General features: G+C 45.1%; 1 long non-coding RNA gene across 1 annotated transcript; it reads right to left on the bottom strand.

The window, feature by feature from the left end:
* Window positions 1–371: 371 nt before the first annotated feature.
* On the bottom strand, window positions 372–3,471 carry LOC127323321 (uncharacterized). Its single transcript, XR_007865553.2, has 3 exons — window positions 3,336–3,471; window positions 1,878–1,951; window positions 372–593 (listed from the first exon to the last, which is right to left on the bottom strand). It is a non-coding gene; the product is annotated as an uncharacterized lncRNA (long non-coding RNA).
* Window positions 3,472–9,393: the final 5,922 nt, after the last annotated feature.

Genomic DNA, 9,393 nt, shown 5'->3' with positions numbered 1-9,393 from the left:
CGGAACCTAAGATCCAGAGAGCTCAGATAAGAGAGAAGACTCAAAATGCGCAAAGGTAAGAGGAGAAAGAATATAGATAAGGAGAAAAATAGAGCTAGTCAGATCTATTTAACGAATTTTAGAAAATAGTTTTGACACGCTAAACTTAACGACCATTGGCAAGGTTATCCTACAGGCTGGACTAGTGGGGTACCGTCAACCTGAGCTCTGATACCAACTTGTGACGCCCCCGGAACCGGTACCATGAGGATTCCAGCGATCCCGCCGAAATCCGCACGATATCGATTCGGAGACGCCCTCCGACACGACGTGCGCGACAAATCACACACGTGATGCCAGAGGAATTAACACGAGCGGTAACATTACAACAGGATTACAATAGAGCCCACAAGATACATATATTACAACAACGACTCCAACGAGTCAAGATACAAATATACAATACAAAGATCCAAATCATACAGAAGATCGTATACGTCCGAGTACGGACAAGATACAAATTGGACTAAGAGTCCTGAAGATAACCAGTGGCGTCCATAACCCTGCCCAGGCCAAGCCGGAAGGGTAACCTTGCTAACGTCGTCATCTTGTACCTGTCAAAGTCGGGCCATCGGTTGCCGACAAAAGGGAGGAAGCAAAAGAGAAAGGGGAAAAGGCGAGAGTAAGTACCAAGGAACGAACTCCGGCACGTACTTAGCGAGACTAGAAATGGCTATGCTCGCCGGGCGAGTATATATATATATCGCCTGGGGCTATATGGTCGGTTTAGCGGCAGCATAACTATAACCAAAAGAGACACGCTACAACATCCTCTAATCAGAGAAGATAAGAGAGCGCATAAGGTAACAGATATAATACTACACAAACATAACCCAGCCGATTACACATATCCCCTTCAACAAAGCGAAGAGGCAATGTAAAAGGCACTCAACGGTGGACAAGTTTTATTAGGTAGACGTTGTAGTAATGCTATATTACTACGCAAGTTATTATCAAGTTATTAGCAGCAACATAAAGATGTAAGTTGTTCTATGATCAAGCCATACAATTCCAAGTCGTCAATAACCACGGACACGGCTTATCGATAAGATGTACACCCAGCAGGGGTTGCCCAAATGTAACCATACCCATGCTCGAACCCACTTACTACAGGTGGAGTCTCACATCAAGACCATTCCCAATGCAAGAGAAAGTTTAAGGGGAGCCACCCCGCTAAGCTACCCGTGACGAAGTTCGGCCGTACTCCGATACGGACCCAGAGGTTTGTGTCAACGGCTAAGCTAAGTGTGAACAACCTGCTGTCGCTAATCATTCCATGATATGAGTACAGTACATAATATAAACACCCGAAGGCAACAGGAAGTAAATCGTGCATCGTGCATATGAGCAAATAAAACCAAGGTTGTGGCTCCCAATAAACAGACTCGAGGAAAGGTAGTGGGTGATGGGGGTCCCACTCCCCCACGTACGGGTAGAGCGCTCAATCTCGGAACAGATAACAAGAACTCGGGTCCTAGGGGACATTAGCAAGTCAAAGTTCCAATGCTTTCGCAAAGGGGCTCACAGATGCCTCTGCTTACAATTTTAGTTGTTAACAATTAAGTAAAGCATGTGTATCTTCAACAGACTAATATAGCATGTGATAACCTCCCAACAACCCAACATATCCCGATATCAGATCGAGATAAACAACAGATCCTAAACACGCCTACGACTCGTAAAGCTCAAACATCAAGCAACGGCTAAGGGTAAGGAATGATACATATAGGATTGTTATGGTAAACAAGTGGAATAGGACACGTGACTCGATAAGGAAGCGCAACATAAGGATAGCAGTGCGAGGGAGAGAGTAAAATAAGTGAAGAGAGAGGGCTCGCCTGTGAAAAGCTGCAGAAGAACTTGTCGTATCTCACCACACCACTTCGTGATCCTATCCGGGAAGAAGCAAATGCTACAACAAACATCGGATGCAAATCTTACTACTACGCAGAAGAATCGGCATGCTCCAGATATAATATGCATGCTGGACATGGCAAGGATGATGCGATGCACTTATCCAATTTAATCGGAGTCGGAACCCCGGACAAACAAATTAGGTTGGAGTTGCATTTTCTACCGGCAAAGTTAATGGTTGATTAGCATAGCAACATGGCAGGGGTGAGCTACTTCAAGGTTAAATGGAACCGGGGCAACATATATATATATAATATCCCACATATTCCATATGTTCCATATTAGGTGATAATGCAAACTATCACGAGATGGTATGAAGCATGATGCAACAGCAGACATGGATGGCATATTCATGTTCCTCATGTTTTTCTGATCAATTTTCATATAGAACACATTTTGAGTTATAGTTTAGGAGATATGAATTTTGCAAGTTTTGAACATTTTCTGGAAAAACAAAGAAGAGAGGAAAGGCATGTGTCGGGGGGAAGACCCCGGATAGGGCAATGGACGCGGAGCAGCCGGCTGGCCACTGGCCGGCTCGCGGCAAAGGCCGGCTGAGGAGCAGCCGGCTGGCGCCGTGGCCGGCTGGTCCGGAAGCCGGCTGGCTCTAGGTCCTAGTCGGCTTGGCTACGGCCACCAATGCTGTAGCTGGGCCGGCTTCTACAAGCCATATCCGACTGGGGTTTGTACCTCAGACCGACTCGAGGCTGGCGAGTCTTGCACTGGAAGGAACCGGGTTGGTGATCCGGGTTCCTTAAGTCCACGCTGACTCCATCTTCCGTAAAGCGCGGGACACTGTGGAGCAATAGTGCCACGCGCCGGACAGGCCGTCAGGGCTTACGACGATCCGTGCGCTACGGTGGGCTGACGGCGACAGGGGACACTACCTCTCCATACCTCTGACAGTGGCACCCGGATGGGACGGGCCACGATACCTCAAAGTCTCATGACGTCACCTCCTCCTGAAGGAGCTGAAGCCGGCCGGCCAAGCCGGCCAAGAAACTATAGGGTCTTATATGTAAAGTGCGGCGCCTATATAAGCCGCACTACCCCCTCTCGTGCGGGGATCGATCATTTATTGCTTCCTCCCACCTACGTAGCTGCCCCGTGAGAGAGACCATCGTCTCCCTTAGCCTCTCGGGAGAGCGGCGGACACAGCTCTAGGAGCACCGTTGTATTGTGTGATCATCATATACACTCATAGCAGGAGTAGAGGTTTTACCTCCATCGGAGGGCCTCGAACCTGGGTACGTCGCCGTGTCGCTCGTGCCCATACCCGCATCCGGATACCGCCGTGAGATCCCTCAGGAACCACTTCGATTAGCCACCTTATGGCAAATGTCGTGACAATACCACGACAGCATGAGCGAATTGGGCCGGACCTGCGCCGAGACAGCGGTAGATAATAGGCTGTCGCATGCCGGGCGAAGAAGAAGCTGGTGCGCAAGTGGGCTGAGGCCCATATGCAGAAGATCTAGCAGATCTGGCAAAAACAGAGAAAAAGGTGGGCTTAAATTGCCTGTGGCAAACGACCAACCATCTGGGCTATGCATATGATCTTGTTTCGAAAGAGGTGTGCAAACTTTTCAACCAGGCCGACGCGGAAGCTCTGGGAAGAAACAGCCATGGCGGGGAGATCCAGTAGCCAAACAATCTGGCGATTCAAGGCGAATCGGGACAGGGAACTTGGCGTCGGGGATGCGCCAGAACACAAGGAACCTGATGGTGCTGGTGGTGATACCGGAGAACCACCGGAGCATCGCCGGCGACGAACTTCTGCGAGCAAGTGATGGTGATCAACGCCGGCATACCAAAAAATCGAGGCGGATGGAGAACAAGGAGAGGCCTGCGACGTGCGCACACTCACCAGGATCGTGATGGAGGGCTCGGACTAGCTGGGGGACGGCGGAGGCGGCCGCAATCGATGGTTTTGTCGCCGGACTTGAGGAAGGAAACGGCGAATTTGCCGGTGAAGTAGCGAGCCCGCGGTCGATTCCTAGCAGCCGAACGTAGAGGGTAACAAAGCGGTTCTTCTGGTGGCGTCGGCTCGTCGAGGGGCGGCCGGTAGAGGCGGCTCCATGGTGAAGAGGATGGTGGCAGTATGGTTTTCCCCTGTTCGTTTTCTCACAGAGAAGAGAAGAGAGAAAGGGTGGAGGGAGGTAGGTGGCGGCGTGAGAGAGTGTAACAACCCAAAAATTTCAAAACAAACAAAATGAATTTCCCTAGCTCCAAATTTTGGAACCAACAAAAACTTTTATTAAAATAAGATTGATACATATAGATCTTGTTTAAATCTTGTGTTTTGCCATGATGAGTGTTATTATGCTTATGTGCTAAACCCTAAAACCCTAAAGTGATCAAGTGAAGATCACCAACCCAATAAAATAAAAGAGAAGGAAATTAAATAAGAAAGAGGCATATGTGCCTATGGCTATATTTATAAAATTGTACCCTAAGCCTTTCTACCTTGCTTAGAGGTTTGGAAAACCTTCATACACCTTACCTAGTACTTATCAAACCAAATCCAAGTGGTTTCCCAAGAAAATAAAAAGAAACTAAAAATGCCATAGAGGCATATGAGAGTAAAGTGCAAATTTGTGAATTTGAGAAGATTGACCCTAGGACTTGTGGTGAATGGTTGGATCACTCCTATATACCATTTCAACACTCAACAACATCAATTGGGTCAAGCCAAGTCAAATTGAAAATCAAATGCAACATATGCATAGAGGCATATGTGACACATAGCCATTTTCCCCAAATCTTGACCTATGCACTTCTACCTTGACCAAATGGTGTGAGACCATCTCTCAACCTAATATAACACTAAATTGACCCTAACCCATGTCCAAGTGAAGCAAGGGGGACAATTTACAAAAATAATAAAATTTGAACCTCACCTCTTATGTGTTATGGCCAATTTTGCAAATCTTTGATCAAGACCTTTTGAAATGGATTCAATGGTTTGAAAATGTTTCTAAACTAATAAGAATCACTTTAGAGTCAACAAAAGTCAACTCAAATGGGGAGAAATCAAATGGTGAAAAAATCCCATTTTCACTCACATACACACTTAGCCAAATTTGCAAATCTTCAACCAAGGCCACCATTGCTTGATCTATTGTTTGTAGAATACTTATATGTGATAAACAAACACAATTGCATCAAAGAAACCAAAATCAAATCAAAGCAAATCTCAAATTTAACATTACATGTGATAATGGTCATTGGGCCATTTTATAAAATGTTCCTCACTTTACCCCTCTGGCTTTGACTTCTCTGCAACCAAACTTGGTCAACTATGACCATGTCATCCAAGACCATATGAAGGTGAACAACTTTCATGTTGACCACCATACCCAACGTTGACCAGGTTGACCAGAAATAAATTGACAAGTGATGACTTTGAAACAAAGAGAAGATGATCCACTTTTTGAATTCTTGCAAACTTTCACCAAAATGAGCACCACCACCACCTTTCCATCCCTATGAATATATGAATGAGATCCACCAAAGGAATTTTCAAAATTTGAAAACTTTTCTCTTTCGGCCATTTTCTCAAACACCTTGCATGCAGAAGTAAAATTGAAGCCCATGCTGGATTTTGGCTTGGACCAAGTCCAACCCTGCACTCCCCCTGCACCCCTGTACCCTTCTGCATCACTGCCAAGCCTTGCCAGCCCTTCACCTTGACCACCTTGACAGGAACAACACCATGCCGGCCACCTTGTCACTCCACATGCTCACCCCCTCTCCTCTCCCATCCAAGCCACTCCACCATGTCTCTGAGCTTGCCTAGACCTTGCTGATGCTGACCCTGCCTGCCCTTGACCAAGTGGACGTCGGCATTGACCAGGACCAGCGTGCCTGCACGCGCCCGAAACGCCCATGCGCGACAGACGCGCATGGTGACGCCCCGGAGCACGCCAGGACATCACCTCGCCCCGTCGACTCAGCGCTCCCCTCGACCTCTCCTTTCACCTGCAGCCTCACCTCGACATCAGCTAGCTCGCAGACATCGCCAATTGGCCGCGGACGCGCTGCAGATGACGCCCACGACGACGACTGCCCGCCACGGTACAACACGCGCGCGTCACGCTCCTGCTCGCTACAGACCACCGTTTTCAGTGCCTTCAAGCGCGTCGTGATCCCCGTGACGTAAGGAAGAGAGCAGCATCACCGCCCACTCCTCTCCGCCACTGTGCCGTCGTCGCCATGATCGACCAACCCATGCCGCGCTACCCTTCCTCGCCCGCTATAAAAGAAGGCACCCCCCGGACGATTTCTTCACTCCACCTGCTTCTCCTCTCATCCCTGAACCTCCCTGACTCCTTCCCCTCTCCAATTAAGCCCGAGGTCACCGGAATTTGGCCGGAGCCCGCCGCTGCAGCAGCTCAACGAAGCCGACGTTTCCGAGCACCCCTGGAGCCGCCGCAACTCTCTTTCGACTCGCCTTCGTCGACCAATTCGTTTGCCCGCCTCGCCGACCTCGCTGGACGTCGGTAAGCCGCCCCTCGCCACCCTCCTGGCCGCCGGTAGGGTTAGCCCTCGCCGGAGCTCGTCGACGATGAGGACAAACCCTGGCCGTCCGATCTCCTTAAATCCCACGGCCCCCATTCAAGTACCGGTTCGGTGTTTTTAAAACAAACTGACAGTGGACCCCACTGTCAGGTGGCCCGCGAGCATCGCCCGCGTAGCTGGGCCGGCCCGTTTAAGTTTCCCGCCCCCGTTTGAATTCAAACTTGTTTATTTCTTTTTCATTGAAATTGCAATCTGATGCTAGTTTCAAAATTTAATAGGGACAAATCTACTGAGCCAAATTTCACAAATTTTATATATTTAGAAAGCTCATGAAAGGCCCCATCCAACCACACTGGATTCAAATCAAAATATGTTGTAGAATTTGAATAGTAAAAATAACAAAGCAGTAGCTTTTCCAACATCAAACAATTATTAAAAATCAACCATAAATGATTTTGAGTTGATTTCAACTCTCATATTTCACTTTTCAAATACTCTAATTGATTATGTAAAAATATGATATGGGTATTGTATATGATCATGGGTTAGAATCAAATAATGGCTATATAGCCATTACTAGCCCATTTAAATTTTTCCAAAATTAAGATTTTAAATCCATGAGGTGTAGCACCTCATTTAAATCATCTTCTCAAGTTGTATGAAGTAATGTGATGACCCTTGTTGCTTGGTCTCATATTTGCTCACTTAAGAATATTAGATGTTTGCCATAGTAGCATTTAAATTGTTCCAACAAATTATTAAATCTTATGGGAGTGTTTCTCTCATTTAAATCTTGTCATGAACAATTCAAAATGAGGTTGAGACTCTGGTCATTTAGGTCTCACATGAATTGTTGATGATATTAAATCTTTACCATGTTAGGATTAAAAGGTATGAGGTGTTCACCTCATTTAAATCATTTTCTCAAATGATAAGTATGAAGAGGTTGACTTTGGTCAACCTAGGTCACACTTTGTTCATGAGAGAATTTAAATCTTAATAAGATAATGAGAGGAAATTATTTCTCTAAGTAATTAAAAGTAACACCTTAATTAGTATGAGAGGAAATTATTTTTCCTAAATAAGAAAAACAACACATTTACCCACTTAATAGTAATGAGTGATGCCAGTTTACTTGTGTAAATTATATGAGGTGTTTCACTTCATTTAAATCTGGTCCCAAGTACTTTCATATGAAGTTTGAACCCCTGGTCAAATACTATCACATGAAATACTTGGAGATTTTTAAATCATAATAGGCATTATTAAATGGTATGAGGTATCCCTACCTCATTTAAATCATTTTCTCAAATGATGATGATGAATGGTTGACTTAGGTCAACATGACATCATGTAGGATGGTTTGAGAAATTAAATCTTAAGAAGATTCAATGAGAGGAAGTTATTCCTCAAGAACTACATGGAAACTATCATTTACATATAAAATGAGAGGAAATTATTCTTCCTCAAAGCAAGACCACCAATGCACCAAATTGTATTAATTGTGTGAATAGAATAGTTTGTGTGCATATATGTGATGTTTGGAATAGCCAATGAATTGTTTGGTGATGGTATCCTCGTATTCGTATTTTAGACGCTAGTACCAAGGAGTATCAAGAGGAGGAGGAAGTCTACTTCCGTGAAGAGGAAGACCACTTTGATCAAGACACCACTCAAGGCAAGCTAGACTATTGCAAGCTATTTTATTGCAAGCTAGACTATTGCAAGCTATATTATTGCAAGCTAACACCATTGCAAGCTAATATTCTTGCAAGATAAAACTCTTGCAAAGTGCAAAGCTCACCATGAGCAAGGCATTACCCCATTTACTTTATGCTTATGATCCTACTTCCAGTTTTACTTTACAAGCTTTACTTATTTTTGTTTTATCAAAGTACTTTTTGATTTATGATTCACTTGATTAGCCTTGGAGTAGTACAAGAGTATCAAAGTTAGCCTAGAAGCAAAACAAATTACTTAGCACCCCTCATACTTAGATGCTAGTGCAAAACCCTAAAAGTGACTACTCTAGTTGGGAACTTGTGAAATGAAATGACTTTGAAAACCTTGGAATGATGAGTCATTCTATTGAAAGATTTTGAAGGTGAATATGACTGGTGAATGACTTGGTGAATTTTACAAAAACACCGATGGTTGGGTTCGGATGCGATACCATTCCAATTTTACAAGTACCCCCACAATACGAATACTGGGTAAGGCTTAGCTGGAAACTTATGTATTTTAGTATGGGTTCCCTACTGAACAAGCGTCATCGGGGTTATCTTTGGAGGCTGCCTCTACAAAAGGAATGATGTGAAATGACGTGAAATGAGGTGAATGTCCGGCCCAAGCCTCGTGCAGTTCCCAGTGCCGACAGCTTTGTCTTCACCTGGGAGGCCAAGCTCATGGGGAGAGGTGCCTATACTAGAATATGTAAATGAAAGGTTAGGATTGGTAGTTCGCGTCTGCGTACGATAAATCAGGGCCGATTACCCCGACGAGCTATTGCAATTGTTGTGGCACAAGTGTACAACCTCTGCAGAGTTTAAACCTATTCGAATAGCCGCGTCCTCGGTTATGGACAGTTGGAAAGGCCATACTGTTCCGTCATCAGAACTTTTCTGAAAAATATGAATGGTGACTTGTGATTTGAATTGAAAGGTGACTTTGACTTTCAATCACAACTGAGTTGTGGGAATGACACTAATGTTCCCACTTGAGTTAGTTAAGCAAATGAAGAGGCTTTGATTATTAAAGTGTTTATGAAATAAAACTGGCTTTCTGCAAATGAAACTAGAGCTTAGCATCCCCTTCCATAGTTGATAATACTCACCTTAGTATTAGTTTGCGAGTACTTTAAAGTACTCATGGCTTTGTCCCTGGCTATTCAAATGGCCAGACTATGAAGAGGAGTACCAG

Source organism: Lolium perenne, chromosome 4, assembly GCF_019359855.2.
Source record: "Lolium perenne isolate Kyuss_39 chromosome 4, Kyuss_2.0, whole genome shotgun sequence".
Classification (NCBI taxonomy): Eukaryota; Viridiplantae; Streptophyta; class Magnoliopsida; order Poales; family Poaceae; genus Lolium; species Lolium perenne.
Note: the sequence above shows the minus strand (reverse complement) of the source record. Positions and strands in the feature narration are given on the sequence as shown.